Source organism: Kogia breviceps, chromosome 8 (assembly GCF_026419965.1).
Source record: "Kogia breviceps isolate mKogBre1 chromosome 8, mKogBre1 haplotype 1, whole genome shotgun sequence".
In the NCBI taxonomy this organism is placed as follows: domain Eukaryota; kingdom Metazoa; phylum Chordata; class Mammalia; order Artiodactyla; family Physeteridae; genus Kogia; species Kogia breviceps.
In genome coordinates, this window is record NC_081317.1 from 28,869,754 (window position 1) to 28,889,551 (window position 19,798).

Sequence of the window (19,798 nt, forward strand, 5' to 3'; positions counted from 1 at the left end):
AGAAAGGAAAGAGATAAACTACATAAACAGCCACAAAACAATTAACAAAATGTCAATAAGCACATACCTACAATAATTACTTTAAACAAACAGCTAAATTCACCAATCAAAAGACATAGAGTAACTGGAAAAAAAAAGACATAGAGTAGCTGTATGGATAACAAAACAAGACACATCTATATGCTGCTTACAAGAGACTCCCTTCAGAAAACAAAGGCACACAGACTGAAAGTGAAAGGATGGAGAAAGATATTCCATACAAATGGAAATAAAAAGAAAGCTGGAGCAGCTATGCTCATATCAGACAAAATAAACTTTAAAACAAGGACTGTAATAAAAAGACAAAGAAGGACATTACACAATGATAAAGGAGTCAATCCAGTAAGAAGAGATAACATTCATAAACGTAAATGCACCCAACAGAGGAGCACCAAGATATATAAAGGAAATGTTAACGTACTTAAGGGGAGAAATTGAAAGCAATAAAATCATAGTAGGGGACTTTAACACCCCACTTACAATGGATAGATCATCCAGACAGAAAATCAATAAGGAAATATCAGACTTAGGCAACATATTAGATCAATAAACTTAATAGATATATACAGAACATTCCATCCAAAAGCAACAGAATACACATTCTTCCCAAGTGCACATGGAACATTCTCTAGGATATGTGACATGTTAGGTCACAAGAAAAGTCTCTATAAATTCAGGAAGATTGAAATTATATCAAGCATCTTCTCCAACCACAATGGTATGAAAGTAGAAATCAATCACAAGGAAAAAAAACAAAATATCACAAAAACATGAAGATTAAACAACATGCTACTGAACAACCAACAGGTCATTGAAGAAATCAAAGGAGAAATTTTTAAATATCAGGACAAAAAATCCCAGAAATACTAAAAGGGAAGTTCATAGCAATACAGACCTACCTCAAGAAACAAGAAAAATCCCAAATGAACAATCTAACTTTACACCTAAAGGAACTAAAAAAGAAAAAACAAACAAAAAAAAGAAGATATGACACTGACTCCCACTTTAACAACACTGCTCCTTAAATGCTTCAATACATTCAAGGCTACTACACTTTATCCTGTGAACAGGCATTCAGGGACTTGTACAAATATATATTAAGTATGATGGATTATGTTAGAGTTCATATTTTGTCTATAATGGAGTATAGATGTTAACACTTGTCCAGTAACTGACTAGTTAGATTATTTGAATATAAAGGTGGTCCCTGTTCCATACAACTAATCCTGGCTTTAAAGCTAAAATCTTGAGCAGGATATTGAAGAAAACTCTGTTTTAAGAGATCTTTGATATCTCATGTTCTCTCAAGAGCATTAAATATTATACAGAATTCTGTCCAATTAATTAAAACTGACTTGCATTTTTCTCTTTTATATATTAACCTCATATCACATACTAACAAATAAAAAAAGAAGCCCAAAATTAGTAGAAGAAAGGAAATAACAAAGATCAAAGCAGAAATTAATGAAATAGAAACTAAAAAAAAAAAAAAATAGAAAAGATCAATCAAACTAAGAGCCAATTCTTAGAAAGGATAAATAAAATCAACACACCTTTAACTAGACTCAACAAGAAAATAAAAGAGAACTCAAATAAATAAAATCAAAGATGAAAGAAGTTACAACTGATACATAGATGTACAAAGTGTCGTAAAAGACTGCTACAATCAATTATACATCAACAATTTAGACAATCTAGAAAAAATGGATAAATTCATAGACACATATAATCTTCCAAGACTGAGACTTGGGGAAATAAAAAATCTGAATAGAGCAATTACTAGCAAGGATATTGAAACAGTAATCAAAATCTCCCAACAACCAAAAGGCCAGGACTAGATGGTTTCACTGATGAATTCTACAAGACATTCAAGGAAGATTTACTACCTATCTTTCTCAAATTCTTACAGAAAATTGAAGGGCAGGGAAACCTTCTAAACACATTTTACAAAGCCAGTATTACCCTATACCAAAACCAGCCAAGGACACCACCAAAAAATAAAATTACAGCCCAATATCCTTGATGAACACAGATGCAAAAATCCTTAACAAAATGGTAGCAAACCAAATCCAACAGTACATTAAAAATATCATACACCACAATCAAGTGGGATTTATTCCACGGACGCAAGGATGTTCAACATCAACAAATCAATCAACGTGATACATAATTTAACAAAACGAAACAATAAAAATCATATGATTATCTCACAGATGCAGAAAAATATTTGACAAAATTAAACATCCATTCATGATAAACACTCTCAACAAACTGGCTATAGAGGGAACATACCTCAACATAATAATGACCATGTATGACAAACTCACAGCTAACATCATACTCAATGGTGAAAAGCTGAAAACTTTTCCTGTAAGATCAGAAATGAGACAGGGATGCCCACTCTTGCCATTTTTATTCAACATGCTATTGGTAGTCCTAGCCACAGCAGTTAGACAAGAAAAAGAAATAAAAGGCATCCAAACTGAAAAGGAAGAAATAACATGTCACTTTATATGATGTCATATCATATCATGTAGATGATATGATATTATATATAGAAAACCCTAAAGACTCCATCAAAAAACTGTTGAACTAATAAATGAATTTAGAAAAGTTACAGGATATAAAATCAATAAACAGAAATCTGTGGCATTTCTACACACTAATAACAAACTATCAGAAAGAGAAATTTGGAAAACAATCCCATTTACAATAGCATCAAAAAGAATAAAATACTTGGGAATAAATTTAACCTAGGAGGTAAAAAAACCTATACAACTGAAAACTAAGACACTGATGAAAGAAACTGAAGAAGACAAATAAGTGGAAAGGTATTCCATGTTCATGAATTAGAAGTATTAATATCGTTAAAATGTCCATAGTACCTAAAACAATTGCAGATTCAGTGCAATCCCTATCAAATTTCCAATGGCATATGTCACAGAACTAAAACAAATAATTCTAAACATTTTCTGGAATCACAAAGGTCCCAAGTAGCCAAGACAATCTTAAGAAAGAAGAACAAAATTGGAGGTATCACACACCCTGATTTCAAACTATACTACTATATAGTATGTATAGTAGCTATAGTAATCTGAATAGTATGATACTGGCATAAAAACATACAGAATAATAGAACAGATTGAGAACCCAGAAATAAACTTACACGTATATGGACAATTAATTTATGGCAAAGGAAAGAACGTACAATGGAGAAAGGATAGTGTCTGCAATAAATGGTGTTGAAAAAACTGGATAGTCACATGCAAAAAAACCTAGATCACTATCTTACACCATACACAAAAATTAACTCAAAATGGATTAAAGATTTGAAGGTAAGACCCCAAAACATAAAATTCCTAGAAGAAATCATAGGTGGTAAATTCACTGTCATTGGTCTTAGTGATGTTTTTTGTGATCTGACTGCAAAGGCAAGGGAAACAAAAGCAAAAATAAACAATTTGAACTACATCAAACTATAAACCTAATGCTCAGTGAAGGAAACCATTATCAAAATCAAAAGGCAACCTCCCTAATGAGAGAAGATACTTGCAAATCATATATCTGATAAGGAGTTAATATCTGAAATACGTTTATAAACCTCATCCTACTCAACAACAAAAAAATAAAAACCCACTTAAAACTGACATGCTTGAATAGACATTTTTCCAAAGAATGCATACAGATGGCCAGCAGGCACATGAAAAGATGTTCAACATCATCAATTATTGGGGAAATGCAAATCAAAATACAATGAGAGATCACCTCACACCTGTTAGAATGGCTATTATGGAAAAGATAAGAAATAACAAATGTTGGAGAGGATGTGGAGAAAAAGGAACACTTGTACACTGTTGGTAGGAATGTAACTTGGTGCAGCCACTATGGAGAAAAGAATGGAGGTTCCTCAAAAAATAAGAATAGAACTACCACATGATCCAGCTATTCCATTTGGGTTATTTACCCAAAGAACACGAAAACACTAATTTGAAAAGATCTGTACATCTCTATGTTCATTGCAGCATTATTTACAATTGCCAAGAGATGGACACATGGAAGCAACCTAAGTACCCATCAGTGGATGAATTGATAAAGAAGATGTGGCATATATATATATATATATATATATATATATATATATATATATATATAATAAAATATACATATATTATATATGTGGAATACTACTCAGCTGTAAAAAACTGAAATGAAATTCTGGCATTTGCAACAACATGGCTGGACCTAGATGGTAGTATGCTAAGTGAAATAAGTCAGATGGAGAAAGACAAATGCTGTATGATTTCACTCATATGTAAAAGCTATAAAAACAAAACAAACAAACAGAATCAAACAAAACAAACTCATAGTTACAGAGGACAGATTAGTAGTTACCAGATGTGAAGGGGGTTGAGGGGAGGGTGAAATGGTTAAAGGGGGTCAATGATATGGTGATGGACAGCAATTAGACTTGTAGCTAGGATCACTGTAGTGTATACAGATGGCAAATTGTACTGAATAATTCTGTACACCTGAAACTGATATAATAGGGAAAAAAGAAAAGAAAGAAAGTCATGTCCAGTAAAGTAACCCATTTTCAAATCATCATTATATTTAATGGAAAAAAATCTGAAAAGACTATATATATATATAACTGAATCATTTTGCTGTACACCTGAAACTAACACAACATTGTAAATCAACTATGCTTCAGTTTCTTTAAAAAAGTGACAAATTTTTGATGCATGCAACAACATAGATGAATCTCAAAAACATCATGTTGAATAAAAGAAGCCAAACAAATAAAACAAAAACCACAAACGTCATCGTTATGACGAGTGGATGTCCCCAGACTACCAGCCTACCGGTTCACCCTCCTCCCTCCTGCTGACCTGTCTCAGAAATTTCTGAGGGGGCTGTGAGCCACCACAAGGCTGGTGACTGCAGAAGTCAGGTGGCCTCGGATCTCACCCACCCTGCTCACCACAGCTGGCCACATCCTGCCAGGTCTCAGACCATTCTGGGAACCTTTGATCTCAGTTCCTGACAGCCAGTTGAAACTAAGAGGGGAAGCTGTCTCCTTTTCTCTGCTCCAAGGTGGGGCACTGATCAGGGCCAGAAGAGCCCTGCACCTTCTCGGGAGCCACCTGGGTCCTGCCACCAGATTCTGCACAGCCGTGCCTTTCCCGTGGTGGGCTTTTCCACCTGTCACCTGGCCAAAGCCCTTCCTCTTCCAGAGGGACCTATGGTTCCCTGTGATGGACTTGCCTATATGCCACCTCAGAGCCAGCGTTTTTACCCCGATTGGGCCATCTGAGCCCTGGCATATCACATGGCTGCTAGGCTTGTGGGTGCTCTGGATCCACTCACAGCCCTGCTCTGGACAGTCGGCCCACATCCTACAGCGAGCGGACCTCTGCCCGCACCACACCCCAGGTCCTGGTTCCTGTCACACCCTGCAGTGCTCCGTGCTTGCCCTTTGCCCCGTCTGGATCCCGAGGCCCTCGAGCTTCTGAGAAACCTGCATGGGGGGGCTTTGTCACGGTCCATGGGCTTCTTGCCACCAGCTATCATTCTAGAGCCATTATTAGGGCCCTGCTGGGTGAAATCTTGCTTGGATGGTTAGTTAAAGAGGTAGCTGCAAAAGTAAATTGTCTCCATGTCATAGGAGAACTGATTAGGCCCTGGCCTCGGCCACTTTCAGCTAAGACTCTCAGGACCTCAGGCAGCAGCAGGCTACTCTGCACCCCATGTCTCTGAACGGCTCACCCGGTCTCCCCCAACTGAAATGCCTGGGATGCTGAATGGCACGGCTTTTCTCTCCCCAGTTCTTGCCCTGAGCTCACTCTCAAAGTTTGTCTTTTCATTTACTGCTTACACTTAATTTTTTAAATTTTCTTAAAGTAAAAGACAATTTTCAAACGTACGTTTGTGATGTTTGCCTTCAGCTCTCCCTGTCATCTTGCTGTGACTCAGGCTCGGGGAACCGGGAACCTAGAAATGGCAAGTGAACATCAAACTATGCAAAGAGTCTCAGCCCTGAAGATGAGCTCATGTGAAACCTTAGGTGACTCACTTTGAAAGTGACCATCCTCAGGCCACGAGCCTGCAAAGAATCACAGGCAGGAAAAACACAGTTAAAGACACAGTTGGACTTTAATAAAACAAGTGAAAATAATTCCTACAGCATTTACTTGCTTAGTAGAAGCTTTAGGACTGGAACAGATGTGTGTGTGAGTGTGTGTGAGTGTATGTGTAGTGAGTGTATGTGTAGTGAGTGTGTATATCGTGTGAGTGTGTGTGTGTGTACCCATATTAAAGCTTAGGTACCTTTGTTAGATGTGTGTTGGTTTGAGAGGAGGGTGTATTGAATTTACATACATGTCTGTATACCTGTATTATATACATGCATGTTGATAATACACATATATGTTGAATTTGAGATGAACATACATGTTGGGCATGTGGAGTTGGAGTTTGAGGTCTAGGGTCTCCATGTACCCCTCAACAAGATACAGGGGTTGAAGCCAGGGGTGGGGAGATCGCCCTGCAAGTGGAGGTGGAGAGAGGAGTGGATCCAGCAGGTGGAAGCGCTCTCAGCCCTGGCTGCGCAGGGCACCACCTGACCAGTTGGCTCCATTGGTCTGGCCTGTGGCTGGATCTGGAGAGTGTGAGGTCTCTCCGGTGATGCTAACATGCAGGGAGGTGGGGAATTGCTCCTGCAGCCCAGAGCTCCTCCCACTCCAATGCCTCAGAAAACACCTGCAGGGCTGTTAAAACACAGATTCTGGTGCAGGAGGTCTGGTGGGACTTCAGAGTCTGCATTTCTCATGAGCTCCCAGGGGATGCTGAACCTCTGCCCTGGCTTCCATAAAGAAAGTGGGCTCTTTACCAAGGTTTTCTTCTGCCCAGTTGCTTACACCAGCCAGCAGGAACACACCTCGCAGTGCCCTGGAGGTTCACGGATAACCTATTGCATTTATAGAGCAATCGACCAGGAGCTCACGTCACCGTCTCTAAGACATTCTCAGTTAGTGACGACACTCTCGTCCACACCCACCAGTCTGCCTGCCCACCCTGGAGCTTGCGTCTCCAGCGGCTAAGAGGGTGAAGGTTCTCACAGCCCCCAGCCAGGCCTCCCCAGGCCTCAGCCTTACCTCTCCTTCGAGGCTGCACAGGGAGCACTTCCTCACCGTGGTTGATGTATCTCCTCACGGGCGCATTGGGTCAGGAAACCCCTGCTTTGAAGCCTGCAAAGGCCCTTTGTCCAAAAGGACATTTGGAAATCCTCAGTGTGACAACTGAGAGGTCGGATCCTTCCCACCACCTTGTCAACCCTGACTTCCCACTCCATCCCGATACACACACTGATCTCAAGCCGCGTCTAACCTCATGCAGCGCCCAGAGGGCACACGCTCTCCAGGCTTGGCGCCGGCCACCTGGCCCTCCGCTGCTGGGCCCTGCGTGTTTGTATCCGTTCTGTAAGACGGAGGTCAGGCACCCCCACCTTTGGTAAGCTTTACGCACCCCCCGGTCTGGGCTGGGAGCCCCCCTGCACCCTCCTAAGAGCAGCCCTGTCATCTCCTCCACCTTCTGGTCCTTCCCACTCTACTAGATTAGAAGGGTTTTGAGGACAGACGTTTGGTCCTATTCAGAGGATCCAATGTCAGTTCTGGGTGTGGTCCCACAAATGTTAGTTGTTAGTTGATAAACTGAGTTTAAAAAATAAACGAATAACAGATGAGAGGGAGGGAGGGAAGGTGGGAGAGAGGAAAGAATTTAGCTGTCCAAACCCTGTTTCCTATTTCTTTTTAAGGCCTTGGGACTTACTCTCCACGTGGCACCATGCGTGGACAAGAGGGCCCGCTGAACGTAGCTGGTGCACCACCTTTATAGCAGTCAGTGCAAAGTGACAAGAGTGTAAACGTTTGCTGCTAAAGGAATGAGTAGATCTACCCTTCAACTTGGTGGATACTCATGGCATGGTTACTATCCTGCAAATTCAGGTGAAAGTGCTATAAAGGCCAGCAGGAATATTTTAAAATTCAAGGTGAACACAGATAATACTTTGCCTCATTGTAATCCAGATCAAATAAGGTTGAGAGTGGAGAAGGAAATAAGAGAGAAATAAGAATAATTTCACCTTAAATTGTCTTTCAACACAGTTAACAGAAAACAGGGTAAAAATACTACATACCAAAGAAGTAATTAGCATAAAACTCAAAAATCATTGTCAGAGCCACCAGCCATCAGAGACAACTGCTAAGCAAGGAGCTCAGTAGGATGACATGGCAGCCACTCCAAAGGCAGCCTGCAGAGAAGTGTTGTCTGGACCTGAGACCTCTGCTCTGCACATGCCCAGACACACACGTACACACATGCACAGAGACACACATGCAGACACACACGTACACACAGAGACACACATGCAGACACACACGTACACACACGCACACTCTACACTTTTCCCAGAGTGACACGGAGCTCCAGACCACAGAGTTGCTGAACCTACATTTCTCCCATCTCCGGGTTTGGAATCCGTCCAAAGGGGCTGTCTGTTTTCCCAAAGCCCTGGTTCCCAATGTAGATTTCCCTCCTGCCCACTTATATTAAGCAATCAACTGTCAGACATTTTAATTTAGTGAATGAAAACCTCTTGACCCTGGAAGGCTGTCAATTAAATGAAACCTCATCTTCACACCTGGCAACCTCCAGCGCTTCATCCCCCAGGTAAGCAGCCACCCAGCCGCAGGGCATCAGGATTCCCTGATGATGTTTCCTGGAGCTGCGGTGAACCAGGTCCCACCGTGGGGTGGCTGTGGCATGTCAGATTGAGAACAAAAACACCCCCCACATCCTGAAAGGTCACTGATGTTACATGTGCATTTTAATCACATTAATTCAAAAAATAAAAATATCACTTCATGTGAAAAATTGGAAAAAATAGAAATCACACCCTGTCCTCAGAAAAGGGGCCAGGAACTGCATACTTCTAAGCAAGCCAGCAGAGTGAATGTAAATTGTGTTTCCATTGCATGGGAGAACAGAACACCCTACACTCTGCGTTGGGACTGGCTGAAATGAGGCAAAACCCTCAGGAATGTGTTGCTCAAATACCACAGAGATCCAAGCCCTCTTGATAATGGAGCCTTGGGTCTGGAGGCAGATGCAGAATCCAGATGGGGATGAGGGGAGGAGGAATTAGGGGAGCATTTATCTCTTTCGTGGCCAGGAGGGAACACAGAGAGAATCAGATGCATCAAGGCGGACTTCCTGTAGGAAGAGCCTCTTCATCTGGAAGCCAAAGTGTGGGTAGGATCTAATGAGATGAGGATGGTGGGAGAACAGCATGTGCAAAGGCCCTGCGGTGGGAAGCAGTGTGTCAAGGAAGAGGTTTCCACAGGTGGAGGGGTAAGAGAGATGGGGTGTGACAAGGTAGGAGGTTGGCTGGAGAAAGGACATGCAGGGCACCAGGCCATGAAAGAATGGGGACTATCCTAGGAGCTGGGAGGGGCTGGGGTAAGGAGAGAAGTAATCACTTGTGCATTTTGAAAAGATCCTTTAGGCTGCAGTGTGAAAGGAGAATTAGGGGCAGCTCAGCTGTGTTTGTGTATGCCCACTGTGGAAATTAAAGATGAGAAGGCCCTAGATCCAGCCCTGAGGAAAGTCAAAGGTTAGCCTCTAGTGAAGCCAGAGTTACCCACAAAGAAGAGCAAGGGAACATCAGAGAGGAGGATAAACAGATGATGAAGGAAAGAAGGACAGCCCAAAAGGTGTGTCAATGTGACAGTCGGCTGAGGGGCCACAGTGAAAGAAATAGGGTGCTGGGCTTAGCAGCATGTAGGTCCTTGGTGACCCTAGTAAGAGATGTTATGGTTGGAGCAACAGATCCAAGCTAAATGGGAGTGAACTGAGGAGAGAGGCAGAAAGAGAGGAAACAGCAACTTTCTAGGAAGGAGAGGAAAGATGGTAGCCATGGGGAGGAGGCAGTTATCAAGGGAGGGGCTGGTTTGGCTGTTGTTGTTGTTATCGTTGTTTAGAATGAGAATGTTTAAGAACCCATCGTGGGCTTTCCAGCTGAATATACTGCATTGACCAAACACTTGCCTCCTGTCTTTCTTAAAACCCCATCAGAATGGAGTTTGAGGTTTGGAGGCCTAAGGGACAAAAAGAAATGGAACAGGGACATCAGGAAAAGAGACATTCATGGTCCTTTTGGGAAAGAACACCTGGATGAAGGGGCAGGAACCGCTGACAAGGAGAACCGCAGGGATCCTTCAGTCTGTGAGCTGAAACAGGAGAATCCAACTGGGAGCCTGTGTCCCCATCCCACCTGTTCTCAGAGCACAGCCAGGTGATGGTTACAAAAATCTACACAAGTAATTAAAGGGCACAGAACTACACACACACTCTCCATGTCAATTTCCTGGGTTTTATATTGTACTAAAATTATGTAAGCTGTGACCATCAGGGAACTGGGTGAAGGGTACCTTGCAGATTCCTATGCATCTATAATTACTTCAGAATAAAAAGTTAAAATTTTAAATAATTAAAAATCAGAAAAGTCCTCTTTTTCTGGTGAAGGGTTTAACACATGATGTCCCCATTCCAGTGGGAAGATTGAAGGGTAAATATGTTCTAACAATATATATAAGAACTAGGGTACAGACCCCCAGTGAGAAAGAACTGAATATCTCTCTGTTACAAAGAATGGGGAGGAGGCAGAAAGACCCCATGTAAAGGGCCCATGGACCTGCTGCTCCTGAGCTTGTGGTCTCAGTGTGGGGTGGGTTTTTTCTGAGATACCCCTTTCTGGACAATGCAGTAGAACGCACAGAACTGAAAACCCTTGAGCCAGCAAGTCCTGGGATCCCAAGGTGACAGGCGAAGCTAGAGGAAAACCATGGAGCTGCAGGCTCTCTGGGCGCCTGGAGAAGTGTTCAGAGCCAGGGCTGCTGGCCATTTCCTCCTTCCAGGCACAAAGCCTGGCCCTGCCTTCTTTCAGGTTCGCAAGTGGCTCATTGCCTCTGACTCAGCTTTTTTGATAACCACGCTCTCCGCAGCTGGGGCGTTTGTTTTTCCTGGGTTTACCCACCACTCTCCACTGACTCAGCTTGAGCCTCTACATTTAAAATCATAATGCTCCAAAGGTTTCTTTTTTCCTTTTTGTCCTCTTTATTTATTTTTAAGTGCCTAGGTGAGCATTATAGCCTATGTAGCCCTGGAACATTCCCTGTGGCCTTTATTGAATGGAATTTACTCTACTCTTATGAATCAAAGTCAATTCCGTCCAGCATAATGGAATCTGTTTTCAGATGACTGGGGAGGATTCCCAATTACCCTGGGGCTTCAGGCAGCAGGTTAGCCTTGCAGGCAGGATTTATTTCCGGTTTATGATTTGCCTCTGCTTTTGTCTGACTTTGCAAGATCCTATAGCCCATAGAACTAGGAGTCTGGGGCACTTTGGTTGGCTTTACTAGTTAGAGATTGCAGCCCTGAAGCAAGGATGATCTGATGTCTTCACAGACTTCTGGGCCAAGGGACTAGAGAGATCACTTTATTTTTTCCCTGTTGTTTGGAATAGAGAAGGGATCAAGAAAGTCACTGAGGGAGGACAGGGTGGATTTGTGTGCTGGGTTTATAGAAGACGGAAAGCATTCCTACAGAAGACCTTCTGTGTTCACGCTATTCTTATTAGCATGAACCTTATGAAATTACCATATTAGTGGTTTAAAGTAGCCAAGTGTGGTCATTTCACATGGTTCATTCTAATGTATTCCTTTGGTAGCTAAGCCCCTCCCTCTACCAAAAACACAGCAATGTCTTTCCTCTCTTTCCCTTCCTGGTTACAATTCCCCAGCAAGCCTCTGCTTATTCCAAATGCTCCCATCCTAACTAATTGCAAGATTTTCCCATTCCCCAGAGACAGCAATATTTGATGGGCTTCACACACAGAGGCATTAAAGACGAAGGGGGAATACCACAAAGAAAAGTGAGGGAAGATTATTTTCCAGGCCTGACCCTTTTAAACTTTCCATTGGTGTGAAAGTAGGGGGAAGAAGCGTAAAGATAATCACAGATGAACCTCCTTAGAGCCATCGTCCAGAAAATTTCCTTCTCAGGCAGGCATCATGGGATTTGCTTTCCTCATGTGGTTTAGATTTCTTACTTTCAGGGCCCATGCTGTTCTCTTTCTTAGTTTACTCTCTCATTTTGCTGAACTTCATTCTCAAGTCACTTCCTAAGAAAGGGGCACAGAAGGAGAATTGTTTCGATACTTGCTTTGTCTGAAAACATCTTTATAATGCCCTCAGACTTGGTTGATAATTTGGCTGAGTGTAGGATTCCGGGCTCCATTGTCTGTCAAAGCTACCGTTGAGAAATCTGGTGCTGTTATGACAACCATTTCTGGCCATGTGGCCTGGCTTATCTTTCCTTTCTTTGGAAGTCGTTAGGAATTGTGTTAAACCTTATATCAATTTTGGAGAATTGACACCTTTTAATAAGTTGAATCTTCCAATCCACGAACATGGTATATCCCTCCATTCATTAAGATTTTGATATCTTTTTTTGGCACTTTGTAGTTTTCAGGATACAAGTCCCGTGCATATTTTGTTAGATTTACACCTAAGAATTTTTGTTTAGTGATTATAAGTCATATTATATTTTAAATTTCAGTTTCCACATGTTTATTGCTAGTATATAAAAATAGTTCATTTTTGTACATGGATCTTGTATCCTGCAAACTTGTTTATTAGTTCTAGGAGTTTTTATGTTTGTTTTTGTTTGTTTGTCTTTTATAGATTCTTTAGGATTTTTATGAAGTCTATCATGCCATCTACAAACTGGGGCAGTTTTATTTCTTCCTTTATGACCTATATATTTTTATTCCTTTCTTTTCCTTATTTTGCTGTCAGGGACTTAACAGTACCATGTTGAATAGAAGTGGTGTCAGTGAGCATCCTCGTCCTGTGCCTGATCTTAGGGGAAAGCATTCAGTCTTTCATCATCAGGTATAATGTTAGCAGTAGAGTTTTTGAAGATGCTCTTTATCAAGTTGAGGAAGGTTCACTATATTCCTAGTTATCTGAGAGTTTTATCATAAATGAGTGTGGAATTTTGTCAAACGCTTTTTCTGCATCAATTGATAGATCATATGGTTTTTCTTCTTTAGCCGATAAGTATTATGGATTATGTTTCTTGATTTGTGAATATTAAACCAGCATTTCATCTTTAGAATAAGTTCATTTTGCTCATGGTAATAATTATTTTAGATATTGCTGAATTCTATTTGCTAATATTTTCTTAAGAACGCATGTGTCTATATTTATGAGGAATAGTGGTCTGTAGTCTTTTTTTGTACTTTCTTTGTCTGGTTTTGGTATCAAGAAGATACTTGCTTTATAAAATGAGTTGAGAAGTGTTCTCACCTCTTCTATTTTCTGAAAGAATTGTTCAAAATTGGCATCAATTGTTCTTTGTACACTTTGGTAGAATTTTCAGTAAAACCATCTGGGCCTGAAGATTTCTTTTTTGAGAATTTAAAAATTATGAATTCCTTTTCTTTAATAGTTATAGGGCTATTCAAATGGTTTATTTCACATTGGGAGAATGGCGGTAGGTTGCGCTTTTCAAGGAATTGGTTCATTATATCTAAGTTTTCGAATATTATATGTGTGGAGTTGTTCCTAGTTTTCCCTTATTATCTTTCTGATGTCTACAGGGAATGTAGTGATCACCTGTTTCATTCCTGATACTGCTAATTTCTGTCTTCCCCCAATTTTTTCTTTGTCAGTCCTGCTAGAGATTTATCGATTTATTGATCTTTGAAAGAACCACTGTTCATTTCATTGATTATTTTTCTGTTTTCATTTAATGAATTTCTGCTCTTATCTTTCTTGCTTCCTTCTTTTTGCTTGCTTTGGGTTTGTTTTGCCTTCCTTTTCTTGTTTCCTGAGGTGAGAGCTTAGATTACTGATCTGAGACTTTTTTCTTTTCTAATCTCAGCTTTTTAAAACATGTTTTAATCAAGAAGAAGAGTTTGTGCATGGTTTCAATTCAATGAATATGGAAGGAAAACCTTTTCCTTTTTGTGAAAAACTGTAGAATTTCTATGATCCATTTAAATGCCCAGATAGTTAGTTAAATTCTACCCATTAAACGCGGTACAATGTACCATTTTCCAGATGTGAACCCTGACACTCAGAAGTTTAACAGTTTCTTTATTAATTAAGAATGATGGTGGAAGCAAGATTCCCCACCCTTCTCCCCACTATAGCATTCCAGCCTGTGCCAGCTATCCTCACCAGCTGGGGCAGAGGCTGTCCATAAGGGACCTAGGTAGGTTCCATTCAGTCTCCCCCAAACCAGCCATGCACAGTCCACAACCCAGAGTAGATGTGGGGACTGGTAAGAGACAGGGTCAGTGGTGGCATCTACCCTCCTCTTCCTGCCCTCAGGCTCCAGTCAAGCCAGATCAAGGGAGCCAGGGACCCAGATATTGGGCATCCATGCATAAAGCCCAGCCTATGATTTTCAGGAGAGTTGCAACCTCCAAAGTGTTAAAATAAATCAGCAAACTCCAAACAGACAGGGCATTCCAACTCTGCTACTTACCAGCTATGAGACTTTGGGCAAATGTATGATTATCTCTGTGTCTCAATTTCCTCATCTGAAAAATAGGATGATATTGGTTTTCATTTCCTAGAGTTGTTCTGAGGGTTAAGGAGTTACTCTGTGTGAAGCTCTTTGAACAGTGCCTAGCAGGAGTAAGCACCAAGTCAATGCTGGTATTTGTTCTTACTGCCCCCAACCAAATTCCTTCAGCCCTTTCTGTTTAAGATCCATAGTGTATGATGGTGGAGGAGGGAGGAAACTGGCAACTACTGTTGCAGTTGATCTCACCACCCTCTCTCTCCACCCCATAACCAACCGACCCTTCGGCAGCCAAGAAAAAGCCAAGTTATTCAACAATGCTGCAGACACTTGTTCAAAAAGCCAGGGGCGCCGGAGGAATACGCAGAACCAGTCCAAGCAGAGGGCGGACAGGTGTGCACCAAACAACCCCATCCACTGCGTGCTATCTGAACGATTGTTTAAACACAACTGGGGCATTTCTGTTGAATTACACTCCCAGACTGTATATATCAACAGTCCTCCAGGAACGGAAAGCGCTTCTCCAGCAAACCAGCCCCCACCACCGTTTCCCAGGCACAGCGTCCAACAAGAAGGGCACGTTTTTGGACTACTTTGACTCAAAGCATCAGGCTGCCGAAGCCTGGGATACCCGGTTTGTGGGATTCAGTGCCGGCATCGCCGCGAGCCCTCGGACAGCTCTCCTCGTCAAAACAATGGAGAGAATCAAGGGTGCCTCCACCCAGTGGGGTGCCTTCCAGACCACCCTTTCTCCTCTTGCTTTCAGAGCACACGGGCTTCCGCTGAAAACACACCACGTGCGCATACACACAAATGCGCTAGACCCTCACCAACCCCCAGGCTGAGTTCACATTTCCCTGTCTATCTGCTCCCAGTGAACATTCTGCCCGGCTGACTACAAATTTGGAGGTTCCACACCCTCCTCAAGTTTGGTCATTCGCTGGAACAATTCACAGAACTCAAGGAAACACTTTACTTATGTCACTGGTTTATTATAAAGGATACTGCTCAGGAAAGGCCAAATGGAAGAGATACATAGAGCAAGGTATGGGGAAAGGGCTTGGAGCTTCCATGCCCTCTCTGGGTATATCATCTTCCCAGCACATAGCTGTGTTCACCAGCCCAGAATCTCCCCCAAACTCAGTTGTTTAGGGACTTTTATGGAGGATTCATTATTTAGGCTTCATTGATAAAATTATTGGCCTTTGGTGATTAACTCCAGCTCCAGCCCCTCTCCTCTCCCCAGAATGGGGCTGAAAGTTCCAACCCTGTATCACATGGTTGGTTCTTTTGCTAACCAGCCCACATCCTGAACCTATCTAGGGCCCAGCCACCAGCCATCTCATTAGCATGTAAAAGACAGTAAATTCAGGGATTTTAGGAGCTCTGTGCCAAGAACCAGGAGCAAAGACCGAATATTTATTTTGTGTTATACTACAAGGTCCATCGGCTTATCTTCCAGGGATGGTCAGACACATTATCTCCCTCACCAGGAGTACAGTCCTTCTGCAGCACACACACGCACACACAAACACACATGTGCACACACATATATTCGCACACATATATGCACACGTGCATGCATACACACACATACAAACACATACACACAGTTCCCCACTTACATGAACACACATGCATACACTAGTCAGGTGTCTGAATATTGGAGGCATCTTTATAAAATATGAAATGTGAAAAGAACAATTCTTGGAATCTCTGTTGTCCTTAACTGACAGTGTGAGTGGAGAAAGGGGATGCCTGAGGCATAAAGGTGGGGACAGATGATGTACTAACTGTGAAGTCACAAAGTCATGAGGTCCCGGTGTAGGTGTCTCTGTCAACGAATGAATACTTATTGGGAAAGAGTTCAGACAGCTAGTCAGAGGCGTCACTTGGCCCCAGCCAGGTTGTTAGGTACAAAAGTTCAAGTTTCATTTTTGCAAATCCAATCCAGATCGATGTTTCAGAGCTATTTCTCTCCAGCACTTTGTAAATGACTTCCATCGTGGTGATCTGTTAGAGAACCACAAGACCTCAGTCCCCAACACTGCCCAGGGCTCCCCAAGGATTCTTTTCTACCAGGTTCCCTTCCCCGTGGCCCATCCAGCCTTACCCTACGCCCTGCCCAGGGCTCCTGCCACAGCCTTGACCACATGTGTGAACTCACACCACATTGTCCTGTCTTTTTGCTTGAGGATTGGCCTCTGAAACCCCAAAAAAGCGGCAGGCACAATTACTCAAGATAAAAGCAAGACAGAGATCCAAGAGGCAGAGGCTGGGAGGGAGGAAACAAGGGAGAAAGAAGGTGCATTTATAGGCACAAGTGTCTGGCCTTCCCAGCTTCTCCGTTCCTGCAGTCGGTTCCTACAATGTCTCAGCTCTGCTGGGGAAGGCTTCCCTGTGGGTTAGAGTCTTAAAACTGGATGTCTTTTAACCAAGTGGTACCTGCATGCCAGGCTGCAGACACTAATGTGTTGGGAAAATAAAACGTATTTCCTTTTTAAAAATTACAAATTAGTATATGATATTATATTACAGATGATATGATATCAATATATCATAATATACATTTGCTCAAATGATGTTCAAGTTTGGGGCCATGTGGTTTTCAAAAGTATACAGATATAAATCATCCTATCTTTTAATTTTAATCCCATAAGCCTAGATTTGATTTGATAGTTTGAGACAGACATGGACAAATTTTTAAAATTATTTAGTACCTGACATTTTCTTTTTTGCCAACTTTTTACTATGGGAAAATTTCAAGCACATAGAGAAGGGGAGCCCATCGTACAACTCCCCCCATCTACCCCTGAAATCCCATAACTGCTAACATTTTGTCATATCAGCTTTATGTGTACATACTGTTTTTGCTGAATTATTTAAAAACAAGTTTAAGGTATCAAGACATTCCACTCTTCAATAGTTCAGCAGGCATCTCCTAAAAATAAGGTCATTCTAGACAAGTAGTGTGCTATTATCACACCTAATAACATGAACAATAATTCTACAATATCATTCAATACACCATCATGTTGAAACGTCCTCCAAATTCTTTAATGCTGGTTAGTTGACCCAGGACTTGATCAGGGTCCATGTTTGTTATGAATGTCACTTCTTTTTAGCTGTTTTTGTACTAGAACCATTCCCATTCTTTCTCTGACACTGACTGTTTTGTTTTTTTTGTTTTGTTTGGTTTTTCTTGCGGTACGCAAGCCTCTCACTGTTGTGGCCTCTCCCACTGCGGAGCACAGGCTCTGGACGCACAGGCTCAGTGGTCATGGCTCACAGGCCCAGCTGCTCCACGGCATGTGGGATCTTCCCGAACCTGGGCACGATGCCATGTCCCCTGCACCGGCAGGTGGGCTCTCAACCACTGCACCACCAGGGAAGCCCTGACGCTGACTTTTTGAGGAGACCACGCCAATTGATACAGAATGCCCTGCTCTCTGGACGTGTCTGATCGTTTCTCCCTGGCGTCATTTACCCTGCTGCTTAAGCCCTTCTTTTCCGTAAACCGGAAGTGAAGGTCACAGGCTTGACCTCTGACAGAATTTTAGCATTTTTAGCAAGAACACAGTATTGGTGATGTGTGCTGGATTCTGGATCCCATAATATCAGGTTGATCCAGTATGAGCGATGCTAAGTTTGATCCCTCCTTGAGCCCCTGACAGCCAGATGTCTCCATTAAAAACAGAGAATGTTCTTCTTTTTCCAGTTAACATTGGGTGTTTCACCAATTCTCCACGCTTTCACCGCGCTGTGCGTGAATTCACCTGGTTCAACTCAATTATTTCAGCGAGAGCTGAACATGGGAACTTCCTAATTCTCCCAATTCCGTCTACATTTATGAGCCACCATTCCTCTGTAAAGAGCTGTCGCTGCAGAGGGGGAAATTTTTATTCAACAGACTCAGGGAGAGCTGGTTCTCTCCAGAGAAGTTATGAGAGAATATGATTTCTAGAGGTTGTGTGAGGGCACAGAGGGCCCTCCAGTCAGGGCCCAGTGACTGAGCTTTAGGGCCCATGGAGGGGGGAGCAAGCAGGGGTGCACAGTGGGCCAACCAGAGGACTGTGTTTGGAGAGAGCTTCTCAGGGTGGGGAATCTTTGGGAAAAAGGAGTCTTAACAAAAGAGGAGTTTCAGGAATCCTCTGGTCTCCCTTGGGACATTTACAGTAAAGAGTCCCACTGTTTTTCAGCCTCCTGGAGTCCAGGTCCTGAGGCTGCTTTTGGAGGCATCACTAGACCTCAAGGTTGCCCTAGTAATGTCTGGATTTCAGACTTTGTCCAGTGAATGAAGACATGGGCACCAATCAAAACAAACTTCAGCCAGTAACCTAGTAGTGCATTTTTCGTAGTGTGACTCAACTAAATGAATAGATTTGTTGATGAACTAACTGACCGTTTTGGTCAGGTGTAAGCACAGTGGCCAGTACCCTATCTGGTTACCCTGGCCATGGTGAGTGGCTGAAGATGCATAGTCTCTCCTCTACTTTTCCTGACTTGGTGCTGTAGGAGTGGAAAGATTAAGGAACCATAGTTCTAAAGGTCCCCTTATAATCTGGGGCAGAAATGGCTTCTCAAAGCTTGCACAAGACACCCTGAGCCAGTTTGGAGAGGTCTACCATACTGGAGAGGTCTCACAGCAGTGCAGGCAGAGTACAGTAGATTAAGTTGAAACAAGGACAGGGCAGCACCAGCCCTCCACTGAGCCCCAGAGGTCAGCAAGAGCTCTGCAGTACCGCCCACTCCCCCCCCACCCCACTTTTTCTCCAGGGCTGGGGTTTCTCAACAGGGAACAGCTGAGAAGGCCAGCAAAAGCGCTCGCAACTTGCACTCTGTTGTCTCTGCCTCTCAGGGCTCACCTCTCAGGTGCCTCTCAGGACCACCCCTAATAAGCATTTGCTCCCAGCTCTAGGGGAAGGATGCTTGGGGCTCTTCCTCTGGAGGCAAGAGGGCAAATCACAAGACAGGTAACCGAGGGAGACTTTCCCCAAGATTCCCCAACTTGCTCCAGGGACCCCTGCAGTACCTGTCTGGTCTGCCCAGGAATGCACAGCCTTGCTTTGGATGGCAGGCCTTCTGCTTCCTTTTTCTTGCCTCTCTC